General features: G+C 46.4%; 1 protein-coding gene across 1 annotated transcript in view; it reads right to left on the minus strand.

Moving 5' to 3' along the window:
- The window catches only part of SCD5 (stearoyl-CoA desaturase 5), a gene marked incomplete at its 3' end in the record, with an annotated part of 161,914 nt that overhangs the window by 105,940 nt on the left and 38,351 nt on the right, over positions 1 to 17,623 (minus strand). The gene's annotated exons all lie outside the window — the stretch shown is intronic.

Below are 17,623 nucleotides of genomic sequence, written 5' to 3' on the forward strand. Positions count from 1 at the left end.
GGCACTTACTGAGTGCTTAGAATGGGCCATGAGCTCAGATGAGCACTTTATATGCCTATCTCATTGAATCTTCACCAACAATATTATCCCATTTTATGGATGAGACAAAGTGAATTTTAGAAACTTAGCCAAGATCGCCCACTTAGTAGTAACAGAATTGGGGATGGACACCATAACATATTGCCCCTCATGGTATTACCTCTTTTTGATGATTTGTAATCAATTGTAACTTTTTCCACAAGTGTGTTATTTTGGACTATCAAAAGAAAATACACTTTAATCTTATCCCTACTAGTTCCCAACTGACTGTTTCTGTGAGGTCAAATGCAAAAGTCCGAGACTGTGATTTCCCAGGCAAATCGCAGGAAGCACCTTACCATCTTCTGTTCTTTTCTAACAGTTCCACATGCCAGTCATCTTCCCCTCAACGCCGGCAAGATAACTGACGTCACGCAAGTGTGCGAAGGAGGAAGATGGGAGGGTGGGGATCCCAGGGCGGAAGTCAAGAGGCCTGTATTTCAGCCCTACTCCCACCACTAACCCCCCTGTCTGGACCACAGGTTCTGCATGGGCAAGAGAAAGCATCCCCTCCAGCTTCAAACGTCTTAACAATTTATGACGCCTGGGAGTGTCATTGCACTGGTGCCTGGAGGTGCAGACACAGCTCCCCCTACCGGCAGCCTCCGGGCAGTGAGACCGTGGTCACCCGCTCAGCCTGCTGGTCCCGCTGCGGAGGTGGCCCGGCTGTGGAGACCGTGCGAAAGGTTAGCAAAGGGGAAAGTGATTTGGGGGCGCTCCCAACTCACCGCCCCGCTCTAAAGTGTATACAGCCCTGTGTGTGCTGAAAGAAACGTGCTTAGGATTCAGATGGGCAAAGGTTTCAAAGGGGACAAACGGATTATAGAATAACTTAGGTGGGAGTCAGATGGTGGAGCTCAGGGGCCGCTGGAAAGGCTTGTGCTCAGCCTTGTTAACGAAAAGCCACAATTATTAAAAAATGCTTTTTATTTTTTTAAGCGTGAAATATTCTCTTCAAGGCAGGTGTACATCTATTCTCTGAAAGTGAAAAATAAATTATTCTATAGATTTTGTGTGTTCATTTAAAATGTAAGGCACGTAAAGGTTCTGAGCTTCCCCCTAAGGGTGCTTGTCAGCTTCAACAATCTGCCATCTGAGCCTGCTCACCTTTGCAGGCTGAAAACAAGCCCCGGGCACTTCACTGCTCAGCAACGCAGGTCTCCAGCCTTCCCTCCCTTCCTCCTGTGGACATCTGTTGGGGAACAAGGGCCCTTTCAACTTAGACTCCAGATAAACACACATAAAGCATTCACTATTTTTTAAAAGACCATTTTAAACCACTTCTAAAGGCTTTAGAAATTTTGTTTGTTTTTTAATGAAAGACCCTGAGTCTTGAATCTGCAGCCCACAGCAGAGCAGAGCAATGGAGCTAATCATCCCTCAGCTAATCACCCCTTGCTTCTCCCACTCACCTGGTCTTGAAACTCCACCTCAAGTTGGGGCTGTTTTGCCAGTACCCTGCACCCCTCTTTGTTGATGCTAACCTTCCCTGTGAGCACAAGGTCAGAGGAGAGAAAGGATTGAGTGGGAGGTGTGTGTCCAGGGGGGCAGGTGGAAGGAGAGGCCACCAGTGCTGGGTTTGGGCATTAAGGAGTCAGTATCAGGATAGCAACCCATGGTATCCACTTAAGCCAGGCCGCAAGAGGAAACCGATCAGTGATGAAGTCTATTTCACAATAGGCTCCAATTCACACAGAGATAGTGACCTGCTCATACCTTCATGAACAGAAAAACCAGTCTGGCCTGTTCTCTAAACGCAGGGCTCCCAGTTCCCAGCCTGTGGTCCATTCCCCACCCCCGCGCCACCCCACCCCCCATGCTTGCCCAAAGCCAGCCACAGTGCCTCTGCTTTTTCTCCCCACTTCTCCCACCTTCTGGATCTTTTCTCTTCCTTTCTACTCTTCGAAATGTAAGCTGAATAAAACCAATATAAACTCATTTTTCATTCTTCCCCTAATCCTTTACTCCAAATCTGCTCAGAAAAAGACTAGAACCAGAGCTGGCAGAGGCAGAATTCTCTGTAGTGAACTGAGGACAGCCAAAAGCTAGAAATGCTGAAGGCGGAGTCTTTTTCCCATCTCTTGAATCTAGGCTGGTCTTGTGATTTGGCTTTGGCCAACAGAACATAGGATAGTGATGCTGTGTGATTTCCAGAGCCTAAGCCTTATAGTTTCTGCTTTGGTCTCTTGAAACGCTGCCCGGATCACCAAGAAAGGAAGCCGGTTTAGCCTACCAGAGAGTGAGAAGCCCTGAGAAAGAACTGAGGCGCCCAGCCAACAGTCAGCGCCAAGTGCCAGCCATGTGAGTGTGAGTGATGGCTGCCCCTCCAGCTGAGCTAGGCAGGAGCCAGCCCAGGTGAGACCAGCAGAGAAGCAGCCCAGTCACCCCCAGAACCAGAAGAAAGGACGCATCACTCTTTTTTTAAGCCACTCAGTTGCAGGGCAGGGTGTTATTCAACAAGCGATAACTGAAATGTATACTTTTACCTTTTTCTCTATTGTTTATGTAATAAACAGAGGATTCTTTCTGCCTCTCTTTTTCCTGAGGCACCAATACGACAGATATCAGATACTCACATGAATTTGAAACAAACCCCCTTATACAGAATTCACAAAGGAAATTATCAAGACCTGGCTCCACCATTCTTGGATGCCTCATTCAAATCGAGAATATAAAAGGGAAGGGCAGGAGAGATAGGTGAAGAGCAGCTTTTTTAGAAAGAACTGTTAATGAGCTGTGAGCATCCCCCTGAATGCCCCCAGGGAAACAGGGGACAGAGCTGTATCTCCTTCATCTCAAGCCCAGTGAAGTGGGCTTATGTGGACCACATGGAGAATTTTGAAATACAGCTGGGAAACAGCACACATAATGGGTCCTAGATTCGCGCCTTCTACACCCAGAGAGGGCTGTGACAGTAGGAGAGAAGGGAACGGGGGGGCTGGTATGCTCTTGTGGGGTTTCTGGGGTAAAGTGTGTCTTGTGGACCAAATGTGGTCACTCTGAAGAGACAGCTGGGGTCGGGTCAGCTTGGATCCTGTCTTGTAGGACTACCTACAGGGGCAGAAAGACCGCAGCAGCAAGAAAGTGGAGGTGTGCACTGGATTGATAGAATCTTAGAAAGAAATCCCAACGGATCTCCCGGAATAAAGATGCACCTCCCTATACCCAGAGAACTGAAGGAGAGAGAGGGCCAATAATGGAGGTTTCTGAAGATCCTACCACAATGCCCAACAAGGGAAAGAGTCCATCAAACACTGGCCTGGCTCAGACAGTGGGAAACCAACCTTTATGAGTCCCTTGTCCCTAACCTGCCCACCCAATCCTGGGGGATTCAGAAACTAGCTAGCAAACTGAAAATTGTGGGGACAGAAAAAGCATAATGCAGAGACCACAGATGCTGTCATTTACCCGCTAACCCCTCCCACGGCCGACTCCCAGCCTGATGCAGGCTTGAGATTGGGAATTGAACAGGAGAGTTGACATTAAATCAAGTTTAAAGGTTTGATTCTCATATTCTAATTTCTGAATTGAGACAGAGTGCAACTTAGAATGATGTCAGGACTATTTCCTAAGAACGAGTTGAAAAGTCACAGGCCTGCTGACTGTTCACATCCATCTTCCTCTATTCAATAAAATTTAAAAGGGCAACAGGGAGACATCACTAATTGTGTTTGTTGGAAATGCTAATTACATTTATTCTATTCCCCATTCCTCCAGAATATACTTTTCAAGACAAAAAACATCCTCTTTGTGCAATTCTCTTTCCCCCAGTTACCCATAGTTCTTTTTGCTCACATTACCCTTCCACTCAGACCACCTAGGTGGGCTTATAACTTATTACATGATTACATTTGTCCAGATCCAGAAAGTCCCTAGCTGCTTGCCCTAGCTGCTTTAAGACCTGGGAGCTACTGAGGCTATAAACTTGGAAATAGGTTTCCCCAAACACTGAAGGCCTTGGCAAGCTTTATCCCCACAACCGACCGTGGGAAGAAGTCAGGACAGGTGTCTGTTGGCTTCAGGCCAGTCTCACTTGTCTGGAATGCAAGCTTCATCCTGGCGACCTGCCTAAGAGCTTTCAAAGATTGAAATCTGTAGGTGAGTTTTTGGATTTCATACCGGGAAGTTGCAATCTAATAGAGGAGATGGGTTGGCAAAACCTATGCCTGAATTTCCAGCAAGTAAATTTTTATAAATAAAAGATGCAATCAATTATTTAGCATATCCAAACATGCTTGAAGAATTTAGGTATCGCTTGCTAGTTCTCCAGAATTCAATGCATAATCACAGAGATGCATAATGCATGCAGACCTGACCCCACTGGAGACCATCTTCCGAGAGAGACCGGCTGGAGCGAGAGGGAAAGGGGGATTGCATTTCAATCAATTATCTGCAGGTTCTGTGTTGCATTTATTCATGTCGCATAATAAAGTGAGGTGGGAAAGGAGCATCCATTCTTTTCTGACTACGTGAGTCAGTGAGGACGTATATTAGACAAGGAACAAGGGCGCACAGCTCTATTTCTGACTGCAGAACAAATGAGGCTCAGAGCCGTGGAAATTTAAATCATGCTCCCGCAGTCCCTCCTCAAAGCTGGGAATCACCGCCCCAGGAAGAAATCTCGCAGGCTGTCCTGAAAAAGACATCACAGGGTGGACGGTGAAGATTTTGTCAAGGTCCAGGGCACAACCCTCAGCCTCCCTGGCACTGAAGTCTGATCTGATGACTCCATTTCTCAAAAATCCATTTCCTGGGGGCAGAATCACATCATTCAGCCTCACAGCCTAAACCAGAGAGACAATTCACTAATTCGCAGGGATACTCAAAGTCCACATAACCAATGAATTCTTTCCCTGCGGGTAGACGTTTATGGGAGGCTAAATCCTAAGCGGGTTGCTGGGTGAGCGTGATATCCGAAGAAGGAGAAACGTGAATGGAATGTTTTGGGCGCCAGTCTAAGGCAGCCTGATGTGTCCATTCCCAGTAGAGAGGGTCTAGCCAATGGTTTTCAAGCTGCATTTCAGTACCCAGTAGAGCTGTGAAATCATTTTGCAAGTCACATCCAGACACCATTAAAAAAAAAAATAGAATATAGAGTAGAAAATATCGAAGAGTACTGCATGTAACTGAGAGAGGTAAAAGGCAGTAAAGAGCGGTGGTTAAGAGGACAGACACACTCAATGCAGGCTACGTAGGATCAAACCTTGGCTTGGCCACATACCAGGCATACAACCCTGGGCAAGTTACTGAATCTATGCCTCAGTTTCTTTGTTTGCAAAAATGGAATGATAGTAGTACCTACCTCCTAAGGTTGCTGTGAAAATTAAATGCCTTAATACCTATAAAGGGCAGAGAGCCATGCCTGGCTCGCAGTAGGTGCTGTATGAGTTTTCATTATTAGGAAGAATTGCTCTGTGAAACTATTGCCCACACTGGAGATACCAGCATCGAGTTCCTATAGGACAAATGGAGCCAGATGTGCCAAGCGGGACACGAGAGAAATTGGCCGACTGAGTGGTCTCCATTGTATTGGAATTAGAGAATTATGGAAGCAAGACCAGGCTGAAGGAAAACGAGAACCAGAGGAAGTTATCCAAAAGGACATCCCAGGTGACCGGGCTAGAGCATTCGGAAGCTGAGGAGTGCTCTTCAGTGGAGGAAGATGAAAGTGGTTTTGTTGAGATGAGGTGCTGCAAATCTCTCTTTCTTGGAGAGAATTCTCATTCTCTGATGTACGCTTTGCCTTTTTTCTTTCTTTTTGGTTTTCCTCTGAGACCATGATGACACATTTTGATGAACTAGAATGGCTCATCAAGTTTAAAGTTGAATTTCCTCTGTTCAGATCAGTCAGGTTCTCATCTCAATTTTTAAGAGTATCAGCTGTATCGATTGATTATTCCACCTGATACCACAGGTCCATCTTTCATATATTTTTCCACATTCCACAAAAATCTGGACAAATAGAAGGTGACTGATAAGGGAGAGGCAAGAGACTAAAACAGAACAGCAAAGGATTTAGGGTTGGGAAGAATTTAATTAGTTTCTTGAGCCCCATTTTAACCTAAAAGAGAAGGATTTAACTTCCAAAGTCTTAAATAGGAACTAGAATTTAGAGCAAGTCAGACTAGGGGAAGGGAAAAGATAAGCAGGGTCCATCCACTGTCCAGAAACCAGAAGGAAGAAATTACCAGGCTCAGGTCTAAACGCTAATTTAACTCAGTAAGCACAGGGCACAGCAGAGGGAGTCAGGGTCGCAGGACACAAAAATGAACAGTTATTTCCACACACACCGTCTTTTGGGGGGATTAACTAGATGAGGACATCAAATTCAGCTGTGTGTACTTCTAATTGCCAGGCTAAAGATGCCAGGATTTTAAATTTACGTTTAAATAATCCATAGGCAGTGACATTTATTTTTAACACCTGCCTATCTGAGAATTAACACATCTGCTGCAATCCCTGAGGTACATAGCCAAGAAAGTTGCAAAGCATCTTTATTATTCCACCAAAGTGGAATTTTAAAATATGTTATTAAGTCTGCAGGTGGCTGGGTATAGCATATAGTCTGGACCCTATTCTGTAGCGGGTTCCAAAAAACTCTGAGATCCAAGAAACAATACAAGTGAATTTACAGAGGTTGGTGGAAGAAGAAAACAAAATGGGAAGAAACAAAGAGTATTCAGTGTGCTCAATTTATCATCAGATACTGCAGAACTGGGGTGAGTTAGTGGGCAGCCGGTCATGTACTCAGAGAACAACACTCTTCACTGGAAAAGGTCAGAGGGAGAAGAGAGCAGTAGCTTCTGTTGTTACCACCACCGTCGATAAGCATCATTCACTACAATGTGTGAGTCACTGAAGGACACTGTTCTCAAGAAGCTTATGGTCTTATTTAAGGAAACAAAGCATGTACATAAACAGAAAAATAAATAATGACACACACTGGGTCAAATGGGTAATGTTTCATTCTTGGAAACTGCTGAGCGTCTTCATATTACAAAAATACATCCATCTTGCAGAAGCCACACCATGATACTAGACTCAGAGAAAGAGCCCCAAGTGCCAACGTAATAGTTTCACTCTAAGTTATCCAACCATGCCACAGACTCACGTTTCAAGGAGAGCTGTGATATTAAGACAAGAAGAATCACTGCCCTTATGTGCTGTTTAAAATTGTCAGTTTTAGCCTCATGCTGACTTGGGAGTTATTCATCTGAAATGACTTTAGGCTTTATACCCCTAAGCATATTTTATATTTACTTAGGAAGGCAATATAAGTATAGCGGCTAGGAGTAAGGACTCCGGAACAGACTTCCTGGGTTCAAATCCCAGTTCTACACTTTTCAGCTGCGTAACTGTGGCAAGTTACCTAATGCCTCTAAGCCTTGGTCTCCTCGTCTGTAAGTGGGAATGATAATAATATTTGCCTCATATAATCACGGTGAGGATTACATAAAATAGTACCTAAAGTACTATAGCTCAATGGATGGCACATAGTCAGCCCACAAAAATGTTTGTTTTCATGACTATTATCACCAAGGTGGCTGACCGCCAGAGTTGGTGTGAGATTGCCATTGGAAGGGGCCGGGGCACTGCACAGCCAGGGTCTCCCCCACTGATAACTCTGAGACCCACCTCCCCATTCTCAGTGTTTAAAGGCAGATGAGTACACAGACTAGAGACAGGGAAGAGGCACCTAACAGTCCGAAGGAGCAACGCATGGGGAAATATCACATCCAATACGTCTGCTTAAGAATTACTGGTCAATACTGCATAGCACAGGGAATGTTACTCAATACTCTGTCACGGCCTATATGGGGAAAGAATCTAAAACAGAGTGGATATATGTATATGCATAACTGATTCACTTTTCTGTGCACCTGAAACTAGCACAACATTGTAAATCAACCACACTCCAATAAAAAAAATTTAAAAAAGAATTACTGGTCCAATGGAGAACAGATTGGTGGTTGCCAAGGGGGAGGGGGTTGGGGGAGGGATGGATTGGAGGATGGGGTTAGCAGATGTAAGCTTTTATAGATAGAATGGATAAACAACAGGGTCCTACTGTACAGCACAGAGAACTATATTCAATAAACCATAATGGAAAAGAATATTTAAAAAAGAATGTATATATAGATATATAGATATATATACGTATAACTGAATCACTTTGTTGTACAGCAGAAATTAACACAACATTGTAAATCAACTTTACTTCAATAAAAAAATATTGATTAATAAAAGAATTATTGGTCCACATATGCAAGAGGTGATAGAAAGAAATTTGAAGTTAGAAGCAAATAAGCCCACTTCGAAAAGATTGATGGGGACAATGGATGAGAGTGTTCTTCAAGGCTAATAAAATCAATTCTAGAAAAATGTTCTTAAAGATCCAGGGAAGTTGTGAAGAGCCTTTTGAATCTCAGAAAATACATCTTTGTTTCTGCCTGCCCCCAGAGATCTGCTGGTAGCAAAAAAAAAGTTGTGGGATTCAAAAGGTAATTATGTCTGCTTTAAGAAAAAGTATTGAGGGGAAGAAGAGGAAGCTCCGACCAAAAGGTCTGAGGGCTGACGAGGTAGGGAGGGTTCAGAAGCCCATTTCACATGCCATGATAAGTCCATGTTGAAGGCTCAAGTGAAACCTGTCTGCCAAGGGCTCTGTGGCACAAAGATCCTCTCAAGTTCTGCTGCAAATACCAAACCAGCGTCTTCCCTAGAGGGCCCCGGCTGGAGAGAAACAGTCTAGGTCGGTGAGCCTGCTCCAAGCTCGGCGATCTGGGTCCCTTCCTCCTGCATGCAGGCATTCACCTCTGTCTCTGCTTGTCTCCCTCACCACCTGCAAACTAACTTCACGAGAACTGGGGCCAAGTCTGTTTTCAGCTTCCGCTGTATCTCGAGTGCTTAGCAAAGAGCTCTGTGAGCGCAGCACAAAGCATACAGCAGACCCACCATACGTACTTGTGGACTAAATGAATGAGCCCATGAACAAGTGCAGGAGAGCAGGAGCTGGAGGACCAAATGCTTGGTTCTGCGTTTCATGGGCCATTGGTGGTACGGCTTTAAACGTTTCCTTATATTTCACTAAGCCTTTGGGTTTCATAGGACTGAGAAAAGCCAGACCCTATGAACACCAGTCAGGGAGGTAGCTTCCCTATATATTCAACTGCCAAGTTACAAACGTCTGCCTCAGGGCACATGGGTTAACCAAATCAAACTTTTGAATTTTTTACTTTCTAAGGGGAAATCAACTACATTAGCCCAAAAGTTATCTTTCCAAACCATTTAATAGGCTAAAATGTTTTAAGCTACGTCATTAGTAAATAATAACTATTTACACTATTTAGTATAATGAGATTTCTTGTTAAAGGAAACATAATAAAGTATATGCATATATCTGTGTATGCATACATGTATATGTACCTACATATATATGTATATGTGTATATATATATATACACACACACACACACACACACACATACATGCATAAACACACCCATATGTATATCTCCCATCTCTTGGAGGAGGTTTAGTCACACCCAGGAAAGCCATGCCTGCTGGCCATTTAGTTACAACCAGGCACTGTAATTCACCTACTGGCAGCTACTTTTAATGTCTATATAGAGCCTTCCACAGGGATGGCCAATGCACAGACGACATGGCCCGCGGCCCCTGCTGTAAGTCCACATTAAACACTGCTGATCCATAATGACACCTTCTCTCTGAGTCTAGCCACCTCTGAACTGTCTTCAATACAGTACCCCAGCCAGCCACTACAAATCAACTGAAGTTGGAATACAAGATGAAATATCTTTGCCTCCTTGGCCTATGAGTATACACTCTAAAGTATTTCAAATTTTCCTTTCCATGATCCACAGTAAAAAAAAAAAAAAAAAAAAAGGCCTTTTGCATCAAGTACATGCACGAGGTTTCACTAAACAATGCTAGCCCTTATTTGTGAGATGTATCCTCATATTCTATTCCCCTTCTATTTCATTGTTTAAAATGCTGTTTGCAACCTACTGATTTTCTAACCCACATAATATGAAATATGGGTTGTGACCTGCAATTTGAAAGATCTTGCTATAAAGGATTACCTTTTGCAAATACCAAATTCTAAGGTCATGGAAAACAACATGAGAAGCCTGCATGAGCTTTCTCAGTTGGACAGAGCACTGGGCTAATGGAACCACAGTCGGGGGCTCGCTCCCCACCGAGGTCCGTTAGCTCTGATATTCTGAGCCATGAGTGAATGGCTAACTCTTGGCAGCCCTCTCACAGAGGTACACCCATGGGAATGAGAAAATCCCTTATTCTTGCAAAAAGAATAATTCAAAATACTCATCCTGCCACAGTGGGTCAGAAAATCACTCATACCACATGAAAGACAAACTCAATCCTACCTGCAAGAAATCACATTATTGATTGTTTGGTTCCCACAAGAACCATCCAAACTATTTTCGGTTTGCTGAAGCCACATGTTCACTCTGGCTGGCTAACTCCTACTTATTGTTCTTCTTTATACACCTTCCCTGACTGCCCAGCCCTCCACACCCACCTCCTCCCATCCTCGGCCAGGCTTAGTTGGGCACCCCTCCTTTAAAATCCAACCTGCTATCCTGTACTTAATATCCTGGTCACCTTCCCACATGTCCTCCTGGGGGACAAAGATGGTCTTTCAGCTCCATTCTCGGTGCCTCGCACAAGGCCGCTCTCATAAGTGCTTGGAAGTTGTTTCTTGAATGACCTAATGACTGATCCAAGTGCCAAAGAGGCCAGGAGCTAATGTATTTGAGGCAGAGAAAGAAACAAGAATTAGAGGAAGGGAAGGAGGAGGAGAAGGCGTGAATAATACTTGACGCCTTAGCATCGGTTTCAGAACTTTTACCTCGCCTGATCCTCACAACAGGTGAGGAAGAATTATTACTCCCAGGGCTTCCCTGGTGGCGCAGTGGTTGAGAGTCCGCCTGCCGATGCAGGGGATGTGGGTTCGTGCCCTGGTCCGGGAAGATCCCACATGCCGCGGAGCGGCTGGGCCCATGAGCCATGGCCGCTGAGCCTGCGCGTCCGGAGCCTGTGCTCCGCAACGGGAGAGGCCACAGCGGTGAGAGGCCCGCGTACCGCAAAAAAAAAAAAAAAAAATCTGCCCCCTCTTCTAGTCTCCTCACCATAACTGGACCTGGAAAAGCTACACATGTGTTGCCCTTTGATCCTCCCTAAGATTCATTTATTCAGAATATTCACCCTATGAGCACTCATGCACTCACTCATTCCCCCTCATTCTCTGTCTCTCTGTCTCTGTCTCTGTCTCTCTGTCTCTCTGTCTCTCTGTCTCTCTGTCTGTCTGTCTGTCTCTCTCTCTCTCTCTCTCTCTCTCTCTCTCTCTCTCTCGTGCGCGCACACACACATACAGGTACATCTGTTTTCCTTTTTCTCCCTAATTAAGCCAACTTCAGTGTTGAAAACAGATACAAATTGAACCCTACCCACCAAATACTGTCACATTTTCCCAAAGACATCACTTTGCCCCAGTGAAGAAAGGGAACTTACCCCCGCTACACCATCAATATATGTCTCACTTACTGCCAGCCCTCTCTCTGCAAAAAGAAATAATTAAGGAAGTCTATAATATCAGAGAGGCAAAGACCTTGAAGACCATCCCTGCCTTTGCTGCTCAGAACATGGCCTGAGGACCAGACCTGCCAGGAGCCTGCTGGAAGGACAGGGCCTCCGGCCCCACCAGAACTTGCAGAAGTAGAGTCTGAATTTTAACAAGACCCATGTAATTCACATGCATGATCCAATCTGAGAGACACTGAGCTAGGCAGCGCTTCTCAGCCTGGCTACTCAGGAGCATCACCTGGGGAGCTTTAAAAGCTAGCCAAGCCAGACCTCCCTCACCTGAGAGCAAATTAATCAGGCATCTGTGGATGCTGTGGTGGTTAAAGGCTCCCCAGCGATTCTGTTCTGCAGCCAGAGTTGAGTAGCACTGCTCCCGGCCAAACCTCCTGTTTCACAGATGAAGAAATGGAATTGCAGAAAGGCCTAGTGACTTGCCAAGGTCACAAAGTAAATCAGTGGTTGGGCTGAACCCATAAAGTGATGTGCCCTGGGGTTCCTCCAGAGGGTGGACTCCAACAGTGGGCGTGTCTGTTCCCTGTGCCCTCAGGAGTCTGGCTCTTCTTGGGCTGGCAAGAAGGCTATGTTCGCAGAGCGTCCTCCAAATCACTCTTTTTGAAGCCCTCTTCTACTCCGTAAGGAATCATTCAATCTGGCCTGGAGTACAGCTTTAGAAATGTTACGTAACCATAACATTTCTGCTTGACCACCGTATGTGCGTTAAATGCATTCATAGTTGCCTGTCCCCCCTCCTAGTTGTTTTCCTCTCCCCCTCCCCTCACTCCCATTTCTAGGGAAAGCAGCCAACACACACAGCACCCCAACAGAAATCTCTGAGAAAATCCAACTCAGAAGGGTTAAAAGACAAGTCAGGATATGTGCCACTTCCTTGAAGCCCTGGAAAATGCTTAGATCCGAGGCTGATGCAGGCCTTCCGGCTTCCACCGGAAAAGCAACATTGCTACCAGCTGTGGCAGGAAGGCAAGAGTGAGTTTCAAGATTTGCTGGGACATTGCAGAGACGGTTTAGGAAAACCCCACAAGTCGAAGCATCCTTCTCTTTAGAGTCCCCTTGCAGATACTGTAGTCCCTCGTCAAGCACAGACTAGCCTGAGAAATGAGAGCGGAGAACAGCAGTGGTGGGGGGTGGTGAGGATCTATTCAAAGAGCTGGAGTCTCAGAGGCCCGTGGCTTTTTATGTGGATGAAAACTTATCTCCGAGTTTTGCAGGAGTTGAAGGGCAAAATGGAATGAAGATGAAAGGACATCAGGGGGCAAATCAGACTAGAAGGAGCGAAAGAAGAAGAAGAAAACAGTGCAGGAGGAGAGAAGTGTGCAGTCATTAACAATAAATTAAAAGGCTCTGCTTTCACCTCCTCAATTTTCAGATTATCACAGAAAAAGGGCTGAGGCTTCTGAGATGGTGCAAATGCAGGCACTAGGAATGAGCAAGGTGAGATGGGAGGTCCTGGCAGCAACATCATGAGGCATCCCACTGCCCAGTCACTTGGCTGCGGCAGGAGAGCTGTGTTGGGCGGCCCTGGAGGGAGAGGGACTCCTGCCAGGCTCCACCCCAAGACCTACTTTTACAGAAAATGGGACGGAAGCCTCTCTCCTCGATTACCAGCAGCCAGCACGCCTCACCCCACAACTGGGAGGAAGCCTGCTCAGTGCTTCTATTCACAACTTCCCATCAGGCAATCTTCACGTTGCGGAAAGGAGTCTGCGAGGGAGATCATTTAAGCTCCTCTTCTATTCTCAGGTTCCCTCTTATATGGAGGGCAGCATCAACCAAGCTCCAAGAAGCAACTGAGAAGTGGGGTTGCTGGGAAGGGGGGACCTGTGCCCATCTACAAACGCGCAGAGCCTGGGGAGAAAGCTTTTATTTTTAACAGTGGGAGCTGTGGGGCTGACCTATATTTCACTTCTAATACTGACAGAAATGACAAGCCTCGAAGGCCAGGACACAGACCCAGCAGATGCCCTTTGAAGACTTCTCACAGAGGAGCACCGGCAGTAAGACACCAGACCCCACCATGGACAGAGACCAGGGCTAAAACAGAAGGGGCTGTGGTGTCTAAGGGGTGTACTCAGGTCGATTGGAGGGAGAGATCCGCATCTTAGCTTTACCTTCGGAGCTTGGAAATTAGTCCACAGCCGGACTGAACCGTGCAGCTGGCAAGAAAAATACGGGGGCAGGGACCAAAAGCCCAGGAAAGGAGAGAATTAGCAGGAGATGTACAGAGAATTAGGAGAGGAGACGGAGATGAAAAAGGTGGTCAGGATGAGGTAAAGGGGTGTCTGAATTTCCAGACTTCAGTAGGAGAACCTGTGCAACATAGCAGAATCCCTTGGTCAAACAGGCAAAAGAGGAAGCGATATTAAACAATGTCATCAGACAGGAATGCTTACTACCATCGGATATGCTTTTTTTAAATGTGTTATCTCCACTACCCCTTTATTCCATATTTTATTTCTCCTATTCATTTCTCAAAACCTAACCCTCTAAATCATATTTCTCTGGCCAGCCGTATGATGACAAGTCTTCAAATGGGAATACAATGTTGAATTTAGTTTTATGCCTCAGACCCTGAAGGTTGGCACAGCTACGTTATGTTTTTGTCAAGCCTTCACATTATAATCTGCCATCCAGTCAGTGAACTGGAAACAGAGAAGAATCACTTCAGAGTCTGAGAGACTTTAGATCCTGCACCACCAATTTTTTTTTCTTATCTGTCATCTAAATGTAAAGCTGTGTAAGGATTTGGTGTAGGTGTAGAAGCCCCAGGGCTCAGTGACAAGAGGCTCCAGGAGGAAGGGACTAAGCTGGATGCTTCCACTCAGTGTTCCCCAAGCACCGCCCCCTAAAAACATGTAATACGGAGCCCCATATCTTTCTCTCTCCCTTCCAGAGCCCTTGGTCAATGGCACCTCTGTGCACGTGGTCGTCGGCAGGGGAGGCGATGGTGAGGGGAAGGGAGGGTCAGCTAGATGCCTCCTCTGCCCCCGAGCTCACTCAGGAGAGGTGCAGCATGGTCATGAAGAGAGGAGGTGACAGAGCCAGACCACCTGATGTGAATCTCACTTTGTCACTTACTGGTCATGAGAGTGCCCTTGGACCAAGTCACCCAGCCTCTCCGTGCCTCAGTGGCCTCATCCGTAAAACCTCGGAAGGTTGTGGTGGGCATAAATGAGTTAAAACAGCAGTCCCCAACCTTTTGGGCACCAGGGACCGGTTTCGTGGAAGACAATTTTTCCACGGACCAGGGTGTGGGTGGGGATGGTTTCGGGATGATTCAAGCGCATTACATTTATTGTGCATTTTATTTCTATTATTACATTGTAATATATAATGAAATAGTTATACAACTCACCATAATGCTGACAAGAGGCAGAGCTCAGGCGGTAATGAAAGCAACGGGGAGCGGCTGTAAATACACGTGAAGCTTCGCTTGCTGCCTGCAGCTCACCTCCTGCTGTGCGGCCTGGTTCCTAACAGGCCATGGACCAGAACCAGTCTGTGGCGGGGGAGTTGGGGACCCCTCAGTTAAAATATGTCAAACACTTAGAACCAGACCTGGCACATATTCAGCGCTCAGTGTTGGCTAAAATTCCTGGTCCTCAACCCCACGTGGACTCAATTGTCAGGACCTGTCAATTTCAAAATCCTCTCCATCCCCATCCCCTTTCCTATCCTACGTAGCCTTCCTTGGTCTCCTTGTCTGTACTCTTGTTCCCTCAAATCCAGCTTCCACAGAACCACAGCACTGACCTATCTGAAACACAAAACTAAACATTTCACCCATTCTCAAAACCCTTCAGCGGCACCTCGCCCTACACAGGGGGAATATCCAAACTTCTTGGTGTGCCAGATTGCGCCTCCCCCAGCCTGCCCCTCCCCCTTCTCTCCAGCTCCATTTCAGCCACTCCTCTCCCATCTCCTTTCCTTTCACCCCCGTTACACGGAGCTGCTGTTCATCCCCCATCTTGCTGACTCAAGCCTCCATGCCTTTGTCTGTGCGATTCATCTACGGAAAAGTTCTTTAGCTTCCAATTTAGTCATCATTTCCTTCAGACAGTCTTCCAGGACCCCGAGCCTGGGCGAACTCCTCCTTCTGGGTTCCCAAAGTCCTGTGCATTTCTCCTGCTCCACAGCCACCAAGTCGTACTGAAACTCTCCAGACCTCGAGAGTGGGACTCATCCCAAGCACCTTTATACCCCCAACACGGCCATTCAGACCCAAATAGATTACTGTGTGATGTGACGGTTAAGGGCAGGGACTCTAGAATCCGAGTGCCGGGCATGAATCCCAGCTCCAGCATTTGCTGGTTATATGACCTTGATCGTGTCACTTACCTTGTGAAGCCCCCTCTGTACAACGGGGATGACTGCAGTACCTCCTTCACAGAGGTATTGTGAAGAAAGAGCAAAATTAACAGACAGTCTTTAGCTTGGTGACTGGCACATCCTAAAGACATGTATAAACTTCAAGAGAGGAAAGTCCTGACAAATGAAAAACAGCAATAGAATGCAAGTTTAAAGAAAAAGTATGGCCACTAGCTTCAAACACTTTTCTAGGCAGAACTCACTAACGGCTATGCCAAGATAATCTTGGATATGATGTTCATGCGGCTGCTTCTGAGACTTCAAAAAAGTAAGTGAGAGAAAGAGTTGAATCAGCAGGTGGAGTGATTATGCCCCATTCCTGAGAGACTGGGTTAGTGAGAGCAGGGCTGTGAGGAATCAGTAGAGACACCTGGAGAATTCTGGAGGATGATGGTGAATCCTGAGCAAGCTGCTCACCCCCTGCAGGAGAAGCCAGGGAGTGGAAGGGAGGGGAGACCAACAGAACTTCGGACCCTCCTGCCAGTCTCTGCGGGAGCAGATAAACTCCCCGGAGCTGAGCTTTGCCAAAACTCTTTCTAACAACAGGTTATTGATCCACGCTGCCCAGAGGACCCTCTTAACCAATCTGTTTCCATGACTTCCTTGTGCCTCAGCTCCAGCAGAGTCACTGGCTGGTGAAGGTGATCGGAAACGATTCCCTGCCCTTCATGCCAGGAATTGGAGTGGAAACCCTCTCAGCTCAGTAAAATGCTATATAGCCTTGTAAATCCTGCCAAACGCCACCAAAAACACGTATTAATTTTTTTTCTTTGTTAACTGACCTCCTCACAAATCTAACACTTGTCCCACAGAGCACACCCAGAGGCTTAGCCGCTTTTAGTAATAAGAATCCTCAGAAAAATAAACGAGTCAGGAAAGATGGGCATGCACATATGTTGACTGCTTCTCTGAAGGAGCTGAGGGCCAGTCAGTCACAACAAAACTTCTGACAGAGACTCTCTGAGCACGTAAGGAATACACGGATTTCAAGAGCATCGGGTGGGGAAGGGACCTCAGGGACTGTGACAGCGTGGCCTCGGTCCCCAGGGGACCGGGTCCCACAGGCTCCTGATCTGACAGAGCTCAGAGTGACTGACCCTCTGTATGAGTCTGCGAGGGTGGCCATAGCAAGTCCCACAGCCTGGGTGGCTTCAACAATGTACATTTATTCTCACGGTTCTGGAGGCTAGAAGCCCGAAATCAAGGTGTGGGAGGGTAGGTCCCAGCTGAGAACTCTGAGGCAGAATCAGTTCCAGGGCTTTCCCCTTGCCGCTCGTTTGCTGGCCGCCTCTGGTGCTCTTCAGTTTATAGACGCATCACTCCCTACCCCTGCCTTCTTCTCCACCTGGCGTCTCCCTGTGCGCACGTCTACGCCCAAATGTCCTCTTTTTATAAGGACAGCAATTCTACTCGAATAGGGTCCACCCTAATGACTTCATTTTAACTTAAACTTGTAAAGACCTATCTCAAATACAGTCACCTCCTGAGGCCCTGGGGGTTAGGACTCCAACATGTGAATGGGGGGGAGAGCACAACT

The sequence above is a fragment of the Stenella coeruleoalba genome (assembly GCF_951394435.1).
Source record: "Stenella coeruleoalba genome assembly, chromosome: 4".
Taxonomy (NCBI): Eukaryota; Metazoa; Chordata; class Mammalia; order Artiodactyla; family Delphinidae; genus Stenella; species Stenella coeruleoalba.